The sequence below is a fragment of the Neoarius graeffei genome, chromosome 26 (genome assembly GCF_027579695.1).
Source record: "Neoarius graeffei isolate fNeoGra1 chromosome 26, fNeoGra1.pri, whole genome shotgun sequence".
NCBI lineage: Eukaryota > Metazoa > Chordata > Actinopteri > Siluriformes > Ariidae > Neoarius > Neoarius graeffei.
Window position 1 is genome coordinate 12,436,513 of NC_083594.1, and position 26,174 is coordinate 12,462,686.

Below are 26,174 nucleotides of genomic sequence, written 5' to 3' on the forward strand. Positions count from 1 at the left end.
CAGAGCTCTGTGTCCAAGCACATTAATAGAGAGGTGAAGGGAAGGAAAAGATGTGGTAGAAAAAAGTGTACAAGCAATAGGGATAACCGCACCCTGGAGAGGATTGTGAAACAAAACCCATTCAAAAATGTGGGGGAGATTCACAAAGAGTGGATTGCAGCTGGAGTCAGTGCTTCAAGAACCACCACGCACAGACATATGCAAGAAGCCACTCTTGAACAAGAGACAGCGTCAGAAGCGTCTCACCTGGGCTAAAGACAAAAAGGACTGGACTGCTGCTGAGTGGTCCAAAGTTATGTTCTCTGATGAAAGTAAATTTTGCATTTCCTTTGGAAATCAAGGTCCCAGAGTCTGGAGGAAGAGAGGAGAGGCACAGAATCCATGTTGCTTGAGGTCCAGTGTAACGTTTCCACAGTCAGTGATGGTTTGGGGTGCCATGTCATCTGTTGGTGTTGGTCCACTGTGTTTTCTGAGGTCCAAGGTCAACGCAGCCGTCTACCAGGAAGTTTTAGAGCACTTCATGCCTCCTGCTGCTGACCAACTTTATGGAGATGCAGATTTCATTTTCCAACAGGACTTGGCACCTGCACACAGTGCCAAAGCTACCAGTACCTGGTTTAAGGACCCTGTTCTTAATTGGCCAGCAAACTCACCTGGCCTTAACCCCATAGAAAATCTATGGGGTATTGTGAATCTATGGGGTATTGTGAAGAGGAAGATGCGATACGCCAGACCCAACAATGCATATCAGAGCAACCTGAGCTGTCATAAGACCTGAGCAGTGCCACAGACTGATCGACTCCATGCCACGCCGCATTGCTGCAGTAATTCAGGCAAAAGGAGCCCCAACTAAGTACTGAGTGCTGTACATGCTCATACTTTTCATGTTCATACTTTTCAGTTGGCCAACATTTCTAAAAATCCATTTTTTGTATTGGTCTTAAGTAATATTCTAATTTTCTGAGATACTGAATTTGGGATTTTCATTAGTTGTCAGTTATAATCATCAAAATTAAAAGAAATAAACATTTGAAATATATCAGTCTGTGTGTAATGAATGAATATAATATACAAGTTTCACTTTTTGAATGGAATTACTGAAATAAATCAACTTTTTCATGATATTCTAATTATATGACCAGCACCTGTAATTTCCTAATAAGGAAGGTCACGTGACCCTGTCCAATCAGAATATTAATGCGGTTCGCCTAAACTCATCTTTGTGGGGGAGGTAGGTTGGAGTCACGCCATAATTTCTTTGGTTTCAGTACGTTATCTCTGAAAAATGCTCAAACTTTGCTGATATTATGAAAACTGAAGGGATTTTACATACTTTACCACTGACTGTTCGGATAAAACGCGAAAAGCGTCTCCCGGAAGTGACTGCGAAAAAAACACGTCACCCCGCTGCTTTTCTGACGTTAGACTCGTCCATGATCTACTGTAGAAATGTTATATTTGGTTCTTATGACCACAGTAATAAGGACACGTGGCAGCGGGGGTGTGGCCTAGCATCAGTTTGCGAAGGGAGGGCGGGGCCATGGAAAGTGAGTGGCAAAGTCAGTGCATATGTTGTCGATTAATGTTGTGTGTGTGTGTTGCAGTGACGGTGGAGGATAGAGAAGGAGGGAGAGAGCAGAGATCTCCCAGACCAGAACACAACTGTGTGTATGTGTCTAAAACAAACGATAAAACTGAAAAGCATCAAGAAAATAAGTGTAATTTAGCTCTGCTATCCTCATGGGGTAACTTGGAAGTATTAACTAGAGTAGAGTAGGTTAAAGCTCGGGTTCTTCAATCCTTTACAGACAGAAACCCTTTAAGTCCAATTTTGAATAATTTTAGATGTTGGCAGATGTTCTGTACTGTGTTAACACCAACCTTCATGCTCACTATTCTCTGCATGTTCTGAGAAGAACGGTAAGCCTGGCGCTCCTCCTTGCGCTGAGCTACAGCCACATATAGCTTCTTCCTGCCCCACATCCTGCCGTTCATCCCCTTTATGGCATTCATGGCTTCCTTCGGGGATGAGAACCGCACAAAGCCAAAACGTTTAGAGCGGCCATTCTCCATCATCACCTGTAGTGGATCAATGAGGAGACACGAGGATAAACAGGCTAACATGGCTAACCGTGACGGAATATTTAACAATTATTCCACTCAATCTCGTCATACATGAGCTGATAGCCTAGGAGGCGTGTAGGGCTGAGTCGGCTATAAGCCATGTACGACGAGAATGAGTGGAATAATTGTTTTATTCTGTCCACATTCACTGGATTTTGAGAAACAGAGCTTTTTTTTTTTGCAAATTTGATAAACCTTTTAAAAATTCAACAAATTTTAATGCTTAAAGATGAAGGATGTAAACAAACCAGCCAAATGACAGTAGCAATTTGTGAAAAATGCTAAAATAATAATTCTTGTAAAAAAAAACGATAATTCTTGAAAAAAAAAACATCAAATACTTTCCATATTTGGTTGGGGTTTTTTTTTTTGCATTTTGTAGAGTTTTTTATTTCGTCCTCGGTTGGTTCAGCAACACACTCCACCATTTTGTTTTTCTCTACTCACGGTATATCAGCTGATAGCCTAGTAGTCGAGTAGCCAATCAGAGCCTGCGATTGCTCATATCCAGTGAATGTGGATAGAATAACAATGATTATTATACATACAGGACACTTTTTACATGGAAGAAAAATGTGTTCTATTCCCTTCTAGCGGGTTTCATTCCTTTGCTTCGATAGCATGCAATGTTGTTGGCATATCCCTTATCGTACGTGTATTACGCCACTCTGCCCAATGGAGAATGAGCGTGCAATATGGTTTATGATACTGCACATTGTCAAGACAACATGACTTCACACATCGGAGCCAATGCGAATATCCAGTGAGAAACATTTCTGTTGCACATGCGCACAACAATATTTGTGTTTGCCGGGAAAGAGAAAGATACATTGAACACCCGAAAGGCTACCAAAACTTCATTAGATCTTCTTCATGCATATTTACAAGAGAAAAACATACCAACGGACATAAAAAAAACTGGAATTCCATGTCCCTTTAGTGTCCTCGTTCGTTAAGGAGTCGCTTCAGATGTCTCTCACTAATATGAAAGCCGTGTTTATCGGCAAGTACTGATTTTATGTCTTTATATTTGAGGCCAATCTCAAAATAAAACTCCATGCAGGTCTCCCACGGGTGAACACTCTCCATTATTGTTTACAATCTGACCAGCCAGCGGAAATAAATCAGGCTAACCTGGAAGTACATCAGCTTAACTTTTGCTTTTACTGTGATTTTTTTTATTCCATGTCCCTTTAGGGGCTCCGTAGAAAAGAGACACATCGGAGATGTAAAACTTCCGAGCTAGCGAGTGACTGTGACAATTTGTAAACAAACATGGCCGCCAGGTTTGCTTTGTTAAACACGGAAGATTTTGAGAGAATTTTGGCTGCCAGGTTACTTCATTGTGTGTAGTTGTCGATGTTAATTTTAAAAGTAACTAAGTAAAGTATTAATTTCCCTATGAATGAAAAAATACTGTAGTGAGCGTGCAGCGTGAGAACTGCCACAGTGGTGCTGAAACCTGGGACGGGGAGCACAGAACGCCGAACCACCCCATGGAGTCTTCCCCGTTCGCCGACCTGGTCCACGCCCTCGCCACGGTCCAGTAACGCCAGCACCAGGCGCTCGTCACGCTCCATAAGGAGCAGGAGCAGCGCTTCGAGGCCCTGGTGTTGGCCCAGCAAGAGGACCGACAGGCGTTCCGGCACCTCCTCGCGTCGGCGGGGACAATCGACACTTCCATCGCGGGCCCGTCCCCCCTCACCCTGACAAAGATGGGCCCGCAGGATGACCCCGAGGCTTTCATCACGCTCTTTGAGCAAGTCGCGGAGACCTCGAGGTGGCCGATGGATCAGCGCGTGGCACGCCTCCTTCCCCTGCTAACGGGGGAGGCGCAGTTGGCTGCGCTACAGCTCCCCGCCGACCGCCGGCTGGCCTTCGCGGACCTTCGCTGGGCCATCCTCCAGCGCGTGGGGCGCACCCCCGAACAACAGCGCCAGCGCTTCCGCGCTCTGCGCTTGGAGGAAGTCGGCCGCCCGTTTGCGTTTGGCCAGCAACTCCGGGACACCTGCTGGCAGTGGCTGAGGGCCAACAACCGCGATGCCAAGGAGATCGTCGATCAGGTGGTGCTGGAGCAGTTCATCGCGCGCTTGCCCACAGGAACCGCGGAGTGTGTCCAGTGCCACCGCCCGGCGTCGCTGGATCATGCCATCGAGCTGGCGGAGGACCATTTGGCGGCTGTTCCGGCGGCAGGACAGCAGACAGCCTCTTCTCTTCTCTCCTCTTCTCTCTCTCTTTCTCCCCCTCCTTCTGTGTCCCGTCCTCGCCCCATTCCCCCACCGCGGAGGCGGGGGCCGGCACCACCCCAGCCAGCCCACTGCACCCACAGTGCCCTCCCGTTTCTCCTTTCTGTGTCTGTCTCTCTCCCCCCTCAGGTGAGTGAGCCCCAGAACACCGGTGCAGAGAGGAAGCCCGGGCCGGTTTGCTGGCGCTGCGGGGAACCAGGTCACCTCCAACAGCAGTGCACGGCAATGGAGGTGGGCGCGGTGGTTCGGATCCCCGACGCGCCAGAAGCCGCCCTCGATCAGGCTGGAGCGTATTGCATACCGGTGAGTATCCAAGGGGATACATATCAGGCGTTGGTGGATTCTGGTTGTAATCAGACCTCAATTCACCAAAGCCTGGTTCAAAATGAGGCATTGGCGGGAGCACAGGGGGTGAAGGTGTTGTGTGTGCACGGGGATGAAGCTAAGCTACCCTTTGGTGTCAGTCCACATTTTTTTCCGAGAGGAAAAATTTATAGTGAAGGTGGCAGTTAATCCTCGCCTTACCCACTCTTTGATTTTGGGGACTGATTGGCTGGGATTTCGGGGTTTGTTGTCGCGCTTAGTAGAGAGTGGGTCCTGCCATTTAGCAGGGGGAGGTCCCGGTGTCGCTTTGGCGGGAGCAGCTGTCACAGAGCCGTCTACGTCATCTACGCATCAGAGTGAGGAGCCCCAGGCTCCTCCTCTCTCTCTCGGGGAATCCCTTGCAGATTTCCCATTAGAACAGTCGTGAGACGAGACTCTGCGACATGCGTTTGACCAAGTGAGAGTAATCAATGGTCAAACGTTCACACCGAACGCCACCCCGTCCTTCCCCTACTTCTCTATTATGAAGGATAGATTATACCAAGTGACGCAGGACACTCAGACGAAAGAGCAAATCATGCAGCTTTTAATTCCAAAGAGCCGCCGGGAATTGGTATTCCAGGCGGCTCACTTTAATCCCATGGCTGGACACCTAGGGCAGGACAAGACACTAGCCCGAATAATGGCCCGATTCTATTTGCCGGGGATTCGCAGCGATGTTCGTAGGTGGTGTACGGCATGCCGCGAATGCCAGTTAGTAAATCCAGCGGCCATTCCAAAAGCGCCTTTGCGCCCTCTTCCACTGATCGAGACCCGGTTTGAGAGAATTGGGATGGATCTTGTCGGGCCATTAGATCGGTTAGCACGAGGGTACTGCTTTATATTAGTTCTGGTGGACTATGCAACGCGATACCCGGAAGCAGTGCCTCTGCGCAATATCTCAGCACGCAGTATTGCGGAGGAGCTCTTCCGCGTTATCTCCCGAGTCGGAATCCCGAAAGAGATTCTGACTGATTAAGGAATTACATTTATGTCACGGACACTGCGCGAACTGTATGGGTTATTGGGGATTAAGCCGATCCGCACCAGTGTGTATCACCCACAAACGGACGGTTTAGTGGAACGGTTCAATCGCACCCTCAAAAATATCATTAAAAAATTCGTAAGTGAGGACGCATGTAATTGGGATAAGTGGCTCGAGCCCTTGTTGTTCTCAGTGCGAGAGGTCCCCCAGGCCTCCATGGGCTTCTCCCCGTTCGAATTATTATATGGGCGTAAGCCGCGCGGCATTCTAGACGTGCTGCGGGAAAATTGGGAGGAGGGACCTTCACAAAGCAAGAACGAAATTCAATACGTTATGGACCTGCGCGCAAAACTCCACATGCTCACCCACCTAACCCAGGAGAATTTGCGGCAGGTCCAGGAACGGCAAGCCCACCTGTACAACAAGGGTACGCGCGCCTTAGGGAGTTCACCCAGGGAGATAAAGTACTCATACTGTTGCCCAGTTCGAGCTCCAAATTGATCGCCAAGTGGCAAGGTCCCTTTGAGGTCACACGGCGAGTCGGGGACGTCGACTACGAGGTGAGGCAAATGGATGGGGTGGGGCGCTACAAATTTACCACCTCAATCTCCTTAAACTCTGGAAGGACGAGGTCCCCATTGTGTTGGTGTCGGTGGTTCCGGAGAAGGCGGAGCTGGGGCCGGAGGTTCAAAAAGGGGCATTGACATCACGTACCCCTCCGGTCCCCTGTGGAGACCACCTCTCCCCGACCCAGCTCACAGAGGTCACCCAGTTGCAGACCAAGTTTTCGGATGTATTCTCGCCCTTGCCCGGTCGCACTAACCGCATAGAGCACCACATAGAGATGCCCCCAGGGGTAGTAGTGCGTAGCCGCCCTTACAGACTACCCGAACACAAAAAAAAGGTGGTTCAGGAAGAACTTGAGACCATGCTCGAAATGGGCATCGTCGAGGAGTCCCACAGTGACTGGAGCAGCCCGGTGGTCTTGGTACCCAAGGCCGACCGGTCGGTCCGGTTCTGTGTGGACTACAGAAAAGTCAACGCGGTGTCTAAATTCAAACGCGTACCCAATGCCTCGTATTGATGAGCTGCTCGATCGACTCGGCACTGCTCGCTTTTATTCGATGCTGGATTTGACGAAGGGATATTGGCAGATCCCCTTGACTCCACTATCCCTAGAAAAAATGGCCTTTTCCACACCGTTTGGTTTACACCAATTCGTCACCCTTCCGTTTGGGCTGTCTGCGGCGCCCGCTACGTTTCAGCGGCTGATGGACGGAGTCCTCCGCCCTCACGCCACTTATGCGGCCGCTTATCTAGATGACATCATCTACAACCCCGATTCCAAAAAAGTTGGGACAAAGAACAAATTGTAAATAAAAACGGAATGCAATAATTTACAAATCTCAAAAACTGATATTGTATTCACAGTAGAACATAGACAACATACCAAATATCGAAAGTGAGACATTTTGAAATTTCATGCCAAATATTGGCTCATTTGAAATTTCATGAGAGCAACACATCTCAAAAAAGTTGGGACAGGGGCAATAAGAGGCTGGAAAAGTTAAAGGTACAAAAAAGGAACAGCTGGAGGACCAAATTGCAACTTATTAGGTCAATTGGCAATAGGTCATTAACATGACTGGGTATAAAAAGAGCATCTTGGAGTGGCAGCAGCTCTCAGAAGTAAAGATGGGAAGAGGATCACCAATCCCCCTAATTCTGCGCCGACAAATAGTGGAGCAATATCAGACAGGAGTTCGACAGTGTAAAATTGCAAAGAGTTTGAACATATCATCATCTACAGTGCATAATATCATCAAAAGATTCAGAGAACCTGGAAGAATCTCTGTGCGTAAGGGTCAAGGCCAGAAAACCATACTGGGTGCCCGTGATCTTTGGGCCCTTAGACGGCACTGCATCACATACAGGCATGCTTCTGTATTGGAAATCACAAAATGGGCTCAGGAATATTTCCAGAGAACATTATCTGTGAACACAATTCACCGTGCCATCCACCGTTGCCAGCTAAACCTCAATAGTTCAAAAAAGAAGCCGTATCTAAACATGATCCAGAAGCGCAGACGTCTTCTCTGGGCGAAGGCTCATTTAAAATGGACTGCGGCAAAGTGGAAAACTGTTCTGTGGTCAGACAAATCAACATTTGAAGTTCTTTATGGAAATCAGGGACGCCATGTCATTCGGACTAAAGAGGAGAAGGACGACCCAAGTTGTTATCAGCACTCAGTTCAGAAGCCTGCATCTCTGATGGTCTGGGGTTGCATTAGTGCGTGTGGCATGGGCAGCTTACACATCTGGAAAGACACCATCAATACTGGAAGGTATAGGCTGTAAGGTGAACCCCGAAAAGTCTTTCAGAAACAAGATTCCGCTCCGACATCTCCGAACTACATAATATCCAATTCTTAAAAATGGACGTATTATGAAATGATGTCATCAAAAAGTTCTCACCTTGTAATGCTGTCAATTTTTCGCACGAAGGCTTGAAAAAGCGAACTAATGTCATCGGCGCGGAATGATATTTTGGCACCGCGGAATAAGATTTCGCTACAGAACAGGTTTCACGGTTGCTGACGTATCCCATAAACACCCGCGACGTAGCCCCATTTCGTAAACAAGAGACCAACATGGCAGCCGCCACAGCCTCGTCTAGTAGCAGTAGAGGAGAGGAAAGTTTGGAAATAACGGCAAAAAGGAGAAAACTTCTTGCACGTAAGCAGTGCTATATGCATATAGCTTCTGTGAAGCACGGAGTGACCCAGGAATTTACCTTCAAACGGTGGAATACATACCGGGACAGTATCCGACAGTGGCTGCAGTTGAGCGGTGAGAACAGGAGACTAGCCGAAAACTACAAACACTGTTGAGATTTAGAGTTTGACAAGATACCCGAGGATGCTGCCTTCCACCCTGCATGTTACCGCAGGTTTACGGACAAACTTGCTATTGAACGAGCGGGAAAGCGTATGTTGCGCGAGAAAGAATGGGGAGATGAAACTCAAGACGCCGCAAGACCCCCCCCGAAGCTGCCCCCCCCTCCGAAGCTGGCCCCTCAACATCGGGCAGCACTAAGAGTCTTAGATCCAGGTCAGCACTGCCTATGTCCAGCTCAGGTCCCGTCCTTCCTGCCCTGTGCATTATATGTAAAAAAAACCTCAAATTCATCTTAAAGGGAGGCAAACGACAAAGGGAAGCTCTTTCAAAAGCTGAGACCTTAACAGCAGGTAAGCAAACCCACCCATCCACACACACACACACAAAGGGTCACAATCACTGATCAACCCCCCTGCCCCCCCACACACAAAGGGTCACTATCACTGATGACTATCTACAGTGCTATCTCCCTCTGCAAGTGTGTTTGCATGCATGGATGTTATGTTTCAGTGTTTGTATGCATGTAACATATGTGTGCCTTTATGTGAATATGCTGCTGGCAAACTTAAATTCCTATGTGGTAATAAGCATGTCTTTCTGTCTGGCAAGGCAAGTTGCAGACTGCTGCTGAGACTAAAGATGACCACAGTATTCTGGTACACATTAAGGACAAAGACTGTGTGGCTCTGGAGGTGCAGTACCACAAGAGCTGCTACCAGCAGTACACCAGATTTCTGAATGAGCCTGCTAGACAAGAGAAGGACAAGTAAGCCATGTACTAACTTCTCATACATGACCATAGAATGCTACTTGCTACTTGTTCAATGTGAAGACAATTAGTCACAGCAGTGTGTGTGTGTGTGTGTGTGTGTCTTCCCCCCTCTCTCTTTCTCTGTCACTGACACCTAGGTCATTGCCTGGATGCTGACCCCTGCCTTTTTGCACCGTGCCACAGGACTTTTTTATATATATATATATATTTTTTTTTTTTGTGTATATATAAATGTGCATTTGTAATGTGTATATATCACTGTTTTGTTGTTTACATTTTCTATTAAAGTTTGCAATTTGCCACATAGTTCTGTTGTATGATGACTCAGTCTTGCATCTTCTTTGTTGCCGCTGCTGCAGGTGCATAGTGCTGCCTAGTGCGTTTACCTACCTCTTCTGTGCCGCTGCATAGGTAGTGAATACTTGAATCCCTGCTATTGTGCCTCTGAACTGAGCAATAGAACTGCAATATTATATATAGGTTGTATTATTATTATTATTATTATTATTATTATTATTGCGTATTATTATTCCTATGGACTCTTCTCCTTCCTGCACAATTTCTTAAATCTTGATCTGAAATCACACGCATTGCCTATATATTATATATGCCATTTTATGGCTAATCCATGGTGTGTATAGCCCACAATGACGAGTCAATACTCTATTCCATTACTGCCTGTGTAACATTGTAGGTCTGTTTTTCAAGCAAATTGTTTTATGGTTGATCAGTACTTTATAGTTAATAACCTAAGAGAATGAATACATGAATGGTCCTAGTCATAGACCATTACACCATATTTTGTACTATAATAATGGTGATAATAAAAATTATTTTTATTCTAAAAATAATATAAACACTTCAATATACCACATATATGCAATATTGTCTTAGTGATGTATTTAAAGCACTATTTAGGACTTAGACATTTCACCCACTTTGGAGGGTGTTTGGAGACTTTTTCTACTAATGTGACTGTAATTACGCAAGCTGTCAGCTGATCTGTGGTCAAAAATCGGCAACGCGATTGGTCCAGACCGGTCACGTGATGTCCCGACACGTCATTTTTAGAGGAAAATAGTTCGCCACGCGATCGCTCGGTGCGAGGAATTGACAGGATTATAAGGTGAGAACTTTTTTCGCCACACTTTCTAGTACTCATTCTTAGTTTTAAAATAAATATTTCGTAGTTCGGAGATGTCGGAGCGAGATGAAACGAAAACGGGGTTCACCTTACGGCCTAGTATATCCAGGTTCTAGAGCAACATATCCTCCCATCCAGACGACGTCTCTTTCATGGGAGACCTTGCATTTTCCAATATGACAATGCCAAACCACATACTGCATCAATTACAGCATCATGGCTGCATAGAAGAAGGGTCCAGGTACTGAACTGGCCAGCCTGCAGTCCAGATCTTTCACCCATAGAAATCATTTGGCACATCATAAAATGGAAGATACGACCAAAAAGGCCTAAGAGAGTTGAGCAACGAGAATCCTACATTAGACAAGAATGGGTTAACATTCCTATCCCTAAACTTGAGCAACTTGTCTCCTCAGTCCCCAGACGTTTACAGACTGTTGTAAAGAGAAAAGGGGATGTCTGACAGTGGTAAACATGGCCTTGTCCCAACTTTTTTGAGATGTGTTGTTGTCATGAAATTTAAAATCACCTAATTTTTCTCTTTAAATGATGCATTTTCTCAGTTTAAACATTTGATAAGTCATCTATGTGCTATTCTGAATAAAATATGGAATTTTGAAACTTCCACATCATTGCATTCTGTTTTTATTTACAATTTGTACTTTGTCCCAACTTTTTTGGAATCGGGCTTGTATAGTAATGACTGGCAGTGGCACCTCGAACATCTGAGGGCCGTCCTTAGGTCACTGAGGCGAGCGGGGCTTACAGCCAACCCAAAGAAGTGTGCGATTGGGCAGGTGGAAGTACGGTATCTGGGCTTCCACTTGGGCAACGGGCAGGTGCGTCCCCAAATTAATAAGACGGCAGCAATTGCGGCCTGCCCGAGGCCCAAGACCAAAAAGGGGGTGAGACAGTTCCTGCAGCTGGCTGGCTATTAACGTAGGTTTATACCTAATTATTCGGATGTCACCAGCCCGCTGACTGATCTTACTAAAAAGGGGGCACCAGATACGGTCCAGTGGACGGAGCAATGCCAGCGGGCTTTTTCTGAGGTAAAGGCTGCACTGTGTGGGGGGCCACTTCTACACTCCCCTGACTTTTCTCTCCCCTTTATGTTGCAGATCGATGCTTCGGACAGAGGGCTGGGGGCAGTTTTGTCCCAGGAGGTGGAGGGGGAGGACCGCCCCGTCCTGTACATCAGCAGGAAGCTGTCGGTGCGTGAGGGGCGCTACAGCACCATAGAGAAAGAGTGTCTGGCTATCAAGTGGGCGGTCCTCGCCCTCCGGTACTACCTGCTGGGGCGCCCTTTCACCCTCTGTTCGGACCACGCGCCCCTCCAGTGGCTCCACCGCATGAAGGATGCCAACACGCGGATCACCCGTTGGTATCTGGCACTCCAACCCTTTAATTTCAAGGTGGTCCACAGGCCGGGGGCACAGATGGTCGTGGGGGACTTCCTCTCCCCTCAAGGGGGGGGGGGGGAGTCGGCTGCAGGCCAGACGGCTGCCCGGCCTGAGTCGGGCGGGGGGGTATGTGGCAGTGGGGGCGTGGTCAAGCGCCGGTCTGTGACAGGAGGGCGGAGTCAGGGAAGGTAAGTGGCAGAATCACTACACCTGAGAGCAAATAACCTGTTTGTGTGTCTTCCCAGTGACCGCGCCCGATATAAGGAGGGAGAGCAGAGAGCAGGGGAGCTCTCCCGAACCAGACGGCTGATGTGTGTGCGTGAGTGTGAGAGTGTTTGCGACTGAAAAGTGCAAATAAAGCAGATTGTCAACCTGAGTTCTGTCCTGCCGTCTTCTGTGCTCCGCCCATACATAAGAACTGCCACAATTCCATTCAGCTAGCATGATACTGAACTCGTCTTTGACTCGTTCAGTATCATGCTAGCTGAATGGAAAATATCTGACAAACCACTCAAAGCCAGCCAATATTATTTCAATATCATAGAACAGGAAGAGGATGACTGTGTTTTGTTCACATCAAGGTTCTGGTTTTGTACCTCGACACATACAGCAGAGCCAAGCTACAGAAACTTTTCATACTAGATACACAGTTCAGCATCAGTAAGTGGACCTCAGTTTTTGGAAAAAGAATAAAAGGTAGGGATTATTAGATATAAGGGACCTTTGCGCTGATTATGGCTCCAAATTGCAGGAACTCACTGCGCAGACACTCGTCATCCACATGAACATCCAGGTTCTTCACGTAGAGATTCAGCCCCTACAGCAGAGGGGGCAGAGTGAGATGTGTGTGGGTGTGTGGGTGGGGTATGGGTTTGGTTGGGGGGGGCATTTACCTGTTCATACTTGTGCCTGAGTTCAGCCTGTCTCTCTGCTTTACTCTGCGCTTGGCCCACATACAGAGTCTTGCCATTCAGCTCTTTCCCGTTCATTTCATCCACAGCCTGAACATGCATGCGCATGCACACACACACACACACACGCATGCACACACACGCACACGTACACCATTAATCGCTGTTTTTCCTGCTGGAAGGAAACTTTGCCCAAGGTTGAACACTAGTACACTTGGTTGGAATGTTGCAGTGTTCACTCACCGTCTGCGCATCCTCATTCTTCACAAATTTTATGAAGCCAAATTTTCTAGACTTCCCGTTCTTATCATACATAACCTGAACACTCGACACAGGACCTGGACACACACACACAAAGAATTGTAAAGCTCAGTTTCAACTCTAGAATTTGCTCAAACAATCCTTGTTCATGGTGTTTAACTCATAACACACTATTCGGGATCCTCACCGAACTTCCTGAAAATATTTTTCAGCTTCTTGCCGTCCATGTCCTCATCAAAGTTTTTGATGAAAATCTTGCTGAGGACTTGAGGATGCTGGTTGCCTTTCTCAGCCATGCGTGCCTCACGGGACTTAAAGTTTTCAATAGACCTGTAACACAACAGAGACACTGCTCTTAGAGTCTTTATCTCAACAAATGACAAAAGAACCCTGACATTCAAACTCAGGCTGGTAAAAAGTAATCATTTCTACATGGCTTACACTTTACGGCCGTTCAGCAGTTTGCCGTTGAGCCTCTCCTTCACTAAATCCGCTACCTCTGCAGACTCGCACTGGACATAGCCGTACCCTGCTGGTCTTTTCTCATTACAAACAACCTTCAGGAGAGACACATCATATCAACACACACGATTAAACTCAGGACTTTAATATCAGCTCACACAGATACTTTTCACATCTAAACAGTTCACAGGGCAAACCTTGCACGATACGATCTTTCCAAAGAGGGAAAAGGTGTCAAAAAGGGCCATGCTATCAATTGATTTGTCTAAATTTTTTATGAACAAGTTTTCGATGCCAGTGCTCCTCTGCGATGAATCCCTCTGAGACCACATTATGCGCATGGGCTGTCCCATAAGGAGCTCAAAGTTGAGCATTTCCAGTGCTCGCTCAGCTGAGGAAACAAAAGTAGATTATTTCAATAAAAAGACGTGTCTGTTACAAGCATATACATTTACATTCGGAATTATTGGCACCCTTGGTAAAGATGGGTGAAAAAGGTTATAGAAAAAGATCATAATCTCACATTGAAAATGAGAGAACTTTCATCTTTAATTATAGTGTTTATAAGAAAATAAACATATAAAATATAGTTTTGAACAAAACTAGATGTCATAACAGGCACATTACTCAACCTGATCTGTCTAATAAACAGTAAAAGATGCAAAAAGTCTGCAGAATAGTCTTCTCCTTTGTTGTGTACGGTTTGTATTATCATCGGCTCGATGGTAGAAGTTGATGAAGGCGTAGCCGAGTGAGGAGCCTGTCATCCTGTCCCTGCAGAGCCGGATGGAGTGAATGGGCCTTGCAGGCCTGAATTTCTCCACAAGCATGGGCTCGGTCACACTGGCGTGCAGATCCCCCACATACAGTGTAGCCATCACAAAATTTTTCATTTCAACTAAAGCAAAAAAATTAGACTTTCAGTGGCGAAAAGAAAGAAAGAAAGAAAGCACAACTTTATTCATCACACACTTGTGAAATTTCCTCTCTGCATTTAACCCATCTGAAGCAGTGAACACACACATGCGCACTGAGCACACACACCCAGAGCAGTGGGCAGCCATGCTAACAGCGCCCAGGGAGCAGTTGGGAGTTAGGTGGCACTCAATGGCACCTCAGCCCAAGGCTGTCCCATATTAACCTAACCGCATGTCTTTGGGGGAAACCGGAGCACCCGGAGGAAACCCACACAGACACAGGGAGAACATGCAAACTCCACACAGAAAGGCCCTTGCCAGCCACTGGGTTCGAACCCAGAACCTTCTTGCTGTGAGGCGACTGTGCTAACCACTTACACCGGTTAAACAGACAAAGTTTATTATAAGTGGACTAAAAAGTACATTTCTCAGAAATCCTTCATCTTAGTCGGGTATTCATTGACGTCATAAATTATCACACCAGGGATCGGTGTATATTTAAGCCGACAAGTTCCAGTCAATCGGCTTTTAGTGGCGTTTCTTGATATTTTGTTCAAATAAAATGTAGTTCTATTAAAAGTTGATTTCTGTATCAATAAAACATTTTTGAATCATTAAAATTGGTCGACACTTCGTGGAGATATGAGGGGTTAAACGTGAGCAGACCGCGTGTTCCCTGTTTGGACAGAGTTTCTGTGATGTTTTTGGTTGATGTATATAATTACATATACAGGTGCTGGTCATATAATTAGAATATCATGAAAAAGTTGATTTATTTCAGTAATTCCATTAAAAAGTGAAACTTGTATATTATATTCATTCATGACACACAGACTGATATATTTCAAGTGTTTATTTCTTTTAACTTTGATGATTATAACTGACAACTAATGAAAACCCCAAATTCAGTATCTCAGAAAATTAGAATATTGTGAAAAGGTTCAATATTGAAGACACCTGGTGCCACACTCTAATCAGCTAATTAACTCAAAATACCTGCAAAGGCCTTTAAATGGTCTCTCAGTCTTGTTCTGTAGGCTACACAATCATGGGGAAGACTGCTGACTTGACAGTTGTCCAAAAGACGACCACTGACACCTTGCACAAGGAGGGCAAGACACAAAAGGTCATTGCTAAAGAGGCTGGCTGTTCACAGAGCTCTGTGTCCAAGCACATTAATAGAGAGGCGAAGGGAAGGAAAAGATGTGGTAGAAAAAAGTGTAAAAGCAATAGGGATAACCGCACCCTGGAGAGATTGTGAAACAAAACCCATTCAAAAATGTGTGGGAGATTCACAAAGAGTGGATTGCAGCTGGAGTCAGTGCTTCAAGAACCACCACTCGCAGACGTATGCAAGAAGCCACTCTTGAACAAGAGACAGCGTCAGAAGCGTCTCACCTGGGCTAAAGACAAAAAGGACTGGACTGCTGCTGAGTGGTCCAAAGTTATGTTCTCTGATGAAAGTAAATTTTGCATTTCCTTTGGAAATCAAGGTCCCAGAGTCTGGAGGAAGAGAGGAGAGGCACAGAATCCACGTTGCTTGAGGTCCAGTGTAACGTTTCCACAGTCAGTGATGGTTTGGGATGCCATGTCATCTGCTGGTGTTGGTCCACTGTGTTTTCTGAGGTCCAAGGTCAACGCAGCCGTCTACCAGGAAGTTTTAGAGCACTTCATGCCTCCTGCTGCTGACCAACTTTATGGAGATGCAGATTTCATTTACCAACAGGACTTGGCACCTGCACACAGTGCCAAAGCTACCAGTACCTGGTTTAAGGACCCTGTTCTTAATTGGCCAGCAAACTCACCTCAGCAAACTCACCTCAACTCAGAAAATCTATGGGGTATTGTGAATCTATGGGGTATTGTGAATCTATGGGGTATTGTGAAGAGGAAGATGCGATACGCCAGACGCAACAATGCATATCAGAGCAACCTGGGCTCTCATAACACCTGAGCAGTGCCGCAGACTGATCGACTCCATGCCACGCCGCATTGCTGCAGTAATTCAGGCAAAAGGAGCCCCAACTAAGTATTGAGTGCTGTACATGCTCATACTTTTCATGTTCATACTTTTCAGTTGGCCAACATTTCTAAAAATCCATTTTTTGTATTGGTCTTAAGTAATATTCTAATTTTCTGAGATACTGAATTTGGGATTTTCATTAGTTGTCAGTTATAATCATCAAAATTAAAAGAAATAAACATTTGAAATATATCAGTCTGTGTGTAATGAATGAATATAATATACAAGTTTCACTTTTTGAATGGAATTACTGAAATAAATCAACTTTTTCATGATATTCTAATTATATGACCAGCACCTGTAATTTCCTAATAAGGAAGGTCACGTGACCCTGTCCAATCAGAATATTAATGAGGTTCACCTAAACTCATCTTTGTGGGGGAGGTAGGTTGGAGTCACGCCATAATTTATTTGGTTTCAGTACGTTATCTCTGAAAAACGCTCAAACTTTGCTGATATTATGAAAATTGAAGGGATTTTACATGCATTACCACTGACTGTTCGGATAAAACGTGAAAAGCGTCTCCCGGAAGTGACTGCGAAAAACACGTCACCCCGCTGCTTTTCTGACGTTAGACTCGTCCATGATCTACTGTAGAAATGTTATATTTGGTTGTTATGACCACAGTAATAAGGACACGTGGCAGCAGGGGTGTGGCCTAGCATCAGTTTGCGAAGGGAGGGCGGGGCCATGGAAAGTGAGTGGCAAAGTCAGTGCATATGTTGTCGATTAATGTTGTGTGTGTGTTGCAGTGATGGTGGAGGATAGAGAAGGAGGGAGAGAGCAGAGATCTCCCAGACCAGAACACAACTGTGTGTATGTGTCTAAAACAAACGTTAAAACTGAAAAGCATCAAGAAAATAAGTGTGATTTGATTTCTTTATTCAATATTAAAATATTTGTTCAAATAGCATAATAATAGATGGCTGACCCAAGAATGTACATATATGCTATTTACCAGCTGGGAGGTCCGTATCGTGAAATACCGTGACCGAGGTCTTGAAAGTACTGAGCGGGGCCCTCTGGGCCGAGGTCAGTATTCAAGGCCGAGGATGTATACAGTACTTTCTTTCCCATTAGGAAGATATTTAAGTGGAAGTTAAATTTTTTGTAAACTAAGTGCCTCTGACAGGATCCTTTGTCCGTCAAAAATATCCTCTCTGGAAAACACTCACCATATGATGAGGTTGCAAATTATTTTTTGAGAAAATATTTGTCTCTTTTGAAGCAGAATATTCTGTTTTTGCACAGGACTTGAAACAGATGTGAGACACATTTGCAGCAGAGCTTCACATGTGGTTGAAATGTGAGTCCATCAAAAAAAAAAAGTGTCCTCTCAGTTAAACCACAAGGATCGGCACCACTTCAGTTGCTAGTACAGTTACCACCATGTACAAACATTGCTGCACAGTACTTGAAAATTTGTATTTCAACAGTTTTTCACTTTGTATGCCTTACTCTTGTGGATGATAAGAAAGGTAGTCAGTTTGAGAAATACACTATATGCTGTATTCTCACTACAAGTAACATGCCCAGTATATGACCTGTAGCTCTGAAAGTCTGCACAGTTAATTTCCATCTCAAAAGGTCATTTTTGGCAGCAGAGAAACACAAAAAGCTGAGGTTTGATTTTTTTTTTTACTATTGTGAACCCAAAAAGTATACCCTGATTGTGAAACAGCCATTTAAAAGTAATAATAAATTGATTTATTATGACTGATCATAATTACAGTCAGCAAGTAAATTGAGACTGAGCTTACCGAAAGGTTGTCAGTGCCAAATATTACTGAGTCATTCTGAAGCGTGTATTGTTCTCGTGTTGTGATGAGCTCTGCATCCTGCATCATTTTTTACGTTGTGCTGGTTTGGCCAAAGCCATTCTGAATTATGTATTGTACACTATGAATAGTTTGTTGTTCATTCTGCATTAAGTATCACATTATATTGTATTGTGTTAGTTCTGCACTTGCCTGTATCAGTCTGTATCTGATGCAGATTTGAAGTGGCATGGTGGTGTAGTGGTTCACACTGTTGCCTCACAGCAAGAAGGTTCCTGGTTCTAACCTCACAGCTGATGGGGGCCTTTTTGTGTGGAGTTTGCATGTTATTGGGCATCAACTGTGTTATTTTGAAACTGTATGAAACGAGAAACGCTATGATTGCTGGGAGATCACTCTGCAGACTGACTTGACTTTTGTGGTTTGATTTTTTTTTTTTATTCTACTTTTCTGCAACTCCATAGCCTTTGATTTTTTTTGTGAGTTTCCATGACAATAGCACTACAAAATATGGAAAAGATAAAATGGGGTGAATAATGCAAGGTACTGTACAATTGGTTTTCTGCAAATAAGTTTTATTTCAGCTCTCATTCAGTGCAAGAGCAGTTTTGTTGCTGTAATGTAACTCAAATGCAATTAGATTCTGCCTTATCCATGCGTAAACTTGAAGCCAAGAGCCTCCTCTGGAGGTTCTAAATCTTTACATCATGGAACGGATTCAGTGCCCAAAGTATATGGCAGAAATTCTTATATTTTTACTCTCTTGTTTATAGATTTTTATATAGCATTTCGGGTAAAGTATTCCATTAATGTTTTTGAGGACTTAGCACCTGCCCACAGTGCCAAAACTATGACCAAATAGTTTGCTGACCATGATATTACTGTGCTCGATTGACCAGCCAACTCGCCTGACCAGAACCCCATAGAGAATCTATGTTGTATTGTCAAGAGGAAGATGAGAAACACCCAACCCAAAAATACAGATGAGCCGAAGGCCACTATCAAAGCAACCTGGGCTTCAGTAACACCTCAGCAGTGCCACAGGCTGCTCGCCTCCATGCCACGCCACATTGATGCAGTAATTCATGGTAGAGGAGCCCCAACCAAGTACTGAGTGTATAAATGAATATGCTTTTCAGAAATTGGACATTTCTGTATTGTAAATCCTTTTTTAATTGATCTTAGGAAGCCTCAGCTGCAGTTGTTTCTGATGCTGGAACCTCTGCTGCAGTTGTTTCTGATGCTGGAACCTCAGCTGCAGCTGATTGTGGACCTGGAACCTCAGCTGCAGCTGATTGTGGACCTGGAACCTCAGCTGCAGTTGTTTCTGGGGCTGGAACATGCCCTGCAGTTGGTTGTGGAGCTGGAACCTCAGCTGCAGTTGTTTCTGGGGCTGGAACATCCCCTGCAGCTGGTTGTGGAGCTGGAACATCCCCTGCAGCTGGTTGTGGAGCTGGAACATCCCCTGCAGCTGGTTGTGGAGCTGGAACATCCCCTGCAGCTGGTTGTGGACCTGGAACCTCAGCTGCAGTTGTTTCTAGGGCTGGAACATCCCCTGCAGCTGGTTGTGGAGCTGGAACCTCAGCTCCAGTTGCTTCTGAGACTGGAACCTCAGCTGCAGCTGTTTGTGATGCTGTCATCTGTACTGGTTGCCAGCTTGCATAATTGGGGGCCAGGTTCTTCATCTGTAACGCACACATACACACAGCCATTAGCACACTTTATTTCATCTTGTTTCTCTCAGATCAGATTCACAGGTTGCAGTTCGCTCTGCTATCCTCATGGGGTAACTTGGAAGTATTAACTAGAGTAGAGTAGCTTAAAGCTCGGGTTCTTCTATCCTTTGCAGACAGAAACCCTTTAAGTCCAATTCTGAATAATTTTAGATGTTGGCAGATGTTCTGTACTGTGTTAACACCAACCTGCATGCTCACTATCCTCTGCATGTTCTGAGAAGAAAGGTAAGCCTGGCGCTCCTCCTTGCGCTGAGCTACAGCCACATATAGCTTCTTCCTGCCCCACATCCTGCCGTTCATCCCCTTTATGGCATTCATGGCTTCCTTAGGGGATGAGAACCGCACAAAGCCAAAACGTTTAGAGCGGCCATTCTCCATCATCACCTGTAGTGGAACAATGAGGAGACACGAGGATAAACAGGATAACATGGCCAACCATGACGGAATATTTAACAATTATTCCACTCAATCTCGTCGTACTTGAGCTGATAGCCTAGGAGGCGTGTAGGGCTGAGTCGGCTATAAGCCATGTACGACGAGATTGAGTGGAATAATTGTTTTATTCTATCCACATTCACTGGATTTTGAGAAACAGAGCTTTTTTTTTGTTGCAAATTTGATAAACTTTTTAAAAATTCAACAAATTGTAATGCTTAAAGATGAAGGATGTAAACAAACCAGCCAAATGACAGTAGCAATTTGTGAAAAATGCTAAAATATTAATTCTTGAAAAATAACCACCACCCCCGATAATTCTTGAAAAAAAAAAAACTCAAATACTTTCCATATTTGTTTGGGGTTTTTTTTTTTGCATTTTGGGGGATTTTGTTTTCTTGTAGAGTTTTTTTTCGTCCTCGGTTGGTTCAGCAACACACTCCACCATTTTGTTTTTCTCTACTCACGGTATATCAGCTGATAGCCTAGTAGTCGAGTAGCCAATCAGAGCCTGCAATTGCTCATATCCAGTGAATGTGGATAGAATAACAATGATTATTATACATACAGGACACTTTTTCCATGGAATAAAAATGTGTTCTATTCCCTGCTAGCGGGTTTCATTAATTTGCTTCGATAGCACGCAATGTTGTTGGCATATCCCTTATCGTATGTGTATTACGCCACTCTACCCAATGGAGAATGAGCGTGCAATATGGTTTATGATACTGCACATTGTCAAGACAACATGACTTCACACATCGGAGCCAATGCGAATATCCAGTGAGAAACATTTCTGTTACACATGCGCACAACAATATTTGTGTTTGCCGGGAAAGAAAAAGATACATTGAACACCTGAAAGGCTACCAAAACTTCATTAGATCTTCTTCATGCATATTTACAAGAGAAAAACATACCAACGGACATAAAAAAACTGGAAAAGAGACACATCGGAGATGTAAAACTTCCAAGCTAGCGAGTGACTGTGACAATTTGTAAACAAACATGGCTGCCAGGTTTGCTTTGTTAAACATGGAAGATTTTGAGAGAATTTTGGCTGCCAGGTCACTTCATTGTGTGTAGTTGTCAATGTTAATTTTAAAAGTAATGAATGAAAAAATACTGTAGTGAGCATGCAAGAAGAGCCCGGAGACAGAAATCTTAGTTTCTCGGTCATTAGCCTGTGCTACTTGCTCTCGATAGCACTGACTTGACTGCTTTATTAGCATTCGCTAACACTACTGATGAATGCTACACCGGCTGGAAGGTGACTTCACTGCTGCACTGACAGCTCCAAATCGCAGGTAAGCTAGTGCTGCTGATATGGAGAGTGTGTATGTATAATAATGGCTTTTTTCGTGGTCTATCAGATATAGTCCATTCAGCTAGCATGATACTGAACTCGTCTTTGACTCGTTCAGTATCATGCTAGCTGAATGGAATATATCTGACAAACCACTCAAAGCCAGCCAATATTATTTCAATATCATAGAACAGGAAGAGGATGACTGTGTTTTGTTCACATCAAGGTTCTGGTTTTGTACCTCGACACATACAATAGAGCCAAGCTGCAGAAACTTTTCATACTAGATACACAGCTCAGCATCAGTAAGTGGACATCAGTTTTTGGAAAAAGAATAAAAGGTAGGGATTATTAGATATAAGGGACCTTTGCGCTGATTATGGCTCCAAATTGCAGGAACTCACTGCGCAGACACTCGTCATCCACATGAACATCCAGGTTCTTCACATAGAGATTCAGCCCCTACAGCAGAGAGGGCAGAGTGAGATGTGTGTGGGTGTGTGGGTGGGTTATGGGCTGGGTTGGGGGGGTATTTACCTGTTCATACTTGTGCCTGAGTTCAGCCTGTCTCTCTGCTTTACTCTGCGCTTGGCCCACATACAGAGTCTTGCCATTCAGCTCTTTCCCGTTCATTTCATCCACAGCCTGAACATGCATGCGCATGCACACACACACACGCACACACACGTACACCATTAATCGCTGTTTTTCCTGCTGGAAGGAAACTTTGCACAAGGTTGGACACTAGTACACTTGGTTGGAGTGTTGCAGTGTTCACTCACCCTCTGCGCATCCTCATTCTTCACAAATTTTATGAAGCCAAATTTTCTAGACTTCCCGTTCTTATCATACATAACCTGAACACTCGACACAGGACCTGGACACACACACACACACACACACACACACACACACACACACACACACACACACACACACACACAAAGAATTGTAAAGCTCTGTTTCAACTCTAGAATTTGCTCAAGCAATCCTTGTTCATGGTGTTTAACTCATAACACTCTATTCGGGATCCTCACCGAACTTCCTGAAAATATTTTTCAGCTTCTTGCCGTCCATGTCCTCATCAAAGTTTTTGATGAAAATCTTGCTGAGGACTTGAGGATGCTGGTTGCCTTTCTCAGCCATGCGTGCCTCACGGGACTTAAAGTGTTCAATACACCTGTAACACAACAGAGACACTGCTCGTAGAGTCTTTATCTCAACAAATGACAAAAGAACCCTGACATTCAAACTCAGGCTGGTAAAAAGTAATCATTTCTACATGGCTTACACTTTACGGCCGTTCAGCAGTTTGCCGTTGAGCCTCTCCTTCACTAAATCCGCTACCTCTGCAGACTCGAACTGGACATAGCCGTACCCTGCTGGTCTTTTCTCATTACAAACAACCTTCAGGAGAGACACATCATATCAACACACACGATTAAACTCAGGACTTTAATATCAGCTCACACAGATACTTTTCACATCTAAACAGTTCACAGGGCAAACCTTGCACGATACGATCTTTCCAAAGAGGGAAAAGGTGTCAAAAAGGGCCATGCTATCAATTGATTTGTCTAAATTTTTTATGAACAAGTTTCCGATGCCAGTGCTCCTCTGCGATGAATCCCTCTGAGACCACATTATGCGCATGGGCTGTCCCATAAGGAGCTCAAAGTTGAGCATTTCCAGTGCTCGCTCAGCTGAGGAAACAAAAGTAGATTATTTCAATAAAAAGACGTGTCTGTTACAAGCATATACATTTACATCCGGAATTATTGGCACCCTTGGTAAAGATGGGTGAAAAAGGTTATAGAAAAAGATCATAATCTCACATTGAAAATGAGAGAACTTTCATCTTTAATTATAGTGTTTATAAGAAAATAAACATATAAAATATAGTTTTGAACAAAACTAGATGTCATATAGTTTTGAACAAAACTAGATGTCATAACAGGCACATTACTCAACCTGATCTGTCTAATAAACAGTAAAAGATGCAAAAAGTGTGCAGAATAGTGTTCTCCTTTGTTGTGTACGGTTTGTATTACCATCGGCTCGATGGTAGAAGTTGATGAAGGCGTAGCCGAGTGAGGAGCCTGTCATCCTGTCCCTGCAGAGCCGGATGGAGTGAATGGGTCCTGCAGGCCTGAATTTCTCCACAAGCATGGGCTCGGTCACATTGGCGTGCAGATCCCCCACATATAGTGTGGCCGTCACAAAATTTTTCATTTCAACTAAAGCAAAAAAATTAGACTTTCAGTGGCGAAAAGAAAGAAAGAAAGAAAGAAAGAAAGCACAACTTTATTCATCACACACTTGTGAAATTTCCTCTCTGCATTTAATCCATCTGAAGCAGTGAACACACACATGCGCACACACACGTGAGCATTGAGCACACACACCCAGAGCAGTGGGCAGCCATGCTAACAGCACCCAGGGAGCAGTTGGGAGTTAGGTGGCACTCAATGGCACCTCAGCCCAAGGCCGTCCCATATTAACCTCACCTAACCGCATGTCTTTGGGGGAAACCGGAGCACCCGGAGGAAACCCACACAGACACAGGGAGAACATGCAAACTCCACACAGAAAGGCCCTTGCCAGCCGCTGGGTTCGAACCCAGAACCTTCTTGCTGTGAGGTGACCTTGCTAACCACTTACACCAGTTAAACAGACAAAGTTTATTATAAGTGAACTAAAAAGTACATTTCTCAGAAATCCTTCATCTTAGTCAGGTATTCAGTGACGTCACAAATTATCACACCAGGGATCGGTGTATATTTAAGCCGACAGGTTCCAGTTAATCGGCTTTTAGTGGCGTTTCTTGATATTTTGTTCGAATAAAATTTAGTTCTATTAAAAGTTGATTTCTGTATCAATAAAACATTTTTGAATCATTAAAATTGGTCGACACTTCGTGGAGATATGAAGGGTTAAACATGAGCAGACCGCGTGTTCCCTGTTTGGACAGAGTTTCTGTGATGTTTCTGGTTGACGTATATAACTACATATAATTTCCTAATAAGGAAGGTCACATGACCCTGTCCAATCAGAGTATTAATGAGGTTCACCTAAACTTATCTTTGTGAGGGAGGTAGGTTGGAGTCACGCCATAATTTCTTTGGTTTCAGTATGTTATCTCTGAAAAACGCTTAAACTTTGCTGATATTATGAAAATTGAAAGGATTTTACATGCATTACCACTGACTGTTCGGATAAAACGCGAAAAGTGTCTCCTGGAAGTGACTGCGAAAAAAACACGTCACCCCGCTGCTTTTCTGACGTTAGACTCATCCATGAACTACTGTAGAAATGTTATATTTGGTTGTTATGACCACAGTAATAAGGACACGTGGCAGCGGGGGCGTGGCCTAGCATCAGTTTGCGAAGGGAGGGCAGGGCCACGGAAAGTGAGTGGCAAAGTCAGTGCATATGTTGTTGATTAATGTTGTGTGTGTGTTGCAGTGACGGTGGAGGATAGAGAAGGAGGGAGAGAGCAGAGATCTCCCAGACCAGAACACAACTGTGTGTATGTGTCTAAAACAAACGTTAAAACTGAAAAGCATCAAGAAAATAAGTGCGATTTCTTTATTCAATATTAAAATATTTGTTCAAATAGCATAATAATAGATGGCTGACACAAGAAAGTACATACATGTTATTTACCAGCTGGGAGGTCCGTATCGTGAAATACCGTGACCGAGGTCTTGAAAGTACTGAGCGAGGCCCTCTGGGCCGAGGTCAGTATTCAAGGCTGAGGTCATGGTATTTCACCATACGGACCGACCTTAAGCTGGTAAATAATATATTTGTTTTTTTCTTTACCAAATTCTAACAGAAAACGAGAGCACCCGAAAGGGAAAACCGAGCCGAGCCGCCATTTTGTATCCTCATTCACGGCTGTAATGCAAATTGCTTCTTCCTCGGTATACAAGTGCACTTCCATGGCAGGAAAAAAAACTACATTTTACTGCCTATGTAGTTTCCTATTTATACAAAATTGGGTCATTCAGGATTCAGCCGGGGGCAGCACGGTGGTGTAGTGGTTAGCGCTGTCGCCTCACAGCAAGAAGGTCCGAGTTCGAGCCCCGTGGCTGGCGAGGGCCTTTCTGTGCGGAGTTTGCATGTTCTCCCCGTGTCCGCGTGGGTTTCCTCCGGGCACTCCGGTTTCCCCCACAGTCCAAAGACATGCAGGTTAGGTTAACTGGTGACTCTAAATTGACCATAGGTGTGAATGTGAGTGTGAATGGTTGTCTGTGTCTATGTGTCAGCCCTGTGATGACCTGGCGACTTGTCCGGGGTGTACCCCGCCTTTCGCCCGTAGTCAGCTGGAATAGGCTCCAGCTTGCCTGCGACCCTGCAGAACAGGATAAAGCGGCTAAAGATAATGAGATGAGATGAGGATTGAG

At 44.7% G+C, this 26,174-nt stretch overlaps 1 pseudogene; it reads right to left on the reverse strand.

The window, feature by feature from the left end:
* Window positions 1–1,794: 1,794 nt before the first annotated feature.
* LOC132873942 (polyadenylate-binding protein 1-like) lies at window positions 1,795–23,997 on the reverse strand (annotated as a pseudogene).
* Window positions 23,998–26,174: the final 2,177 nt, after the last annotated feature.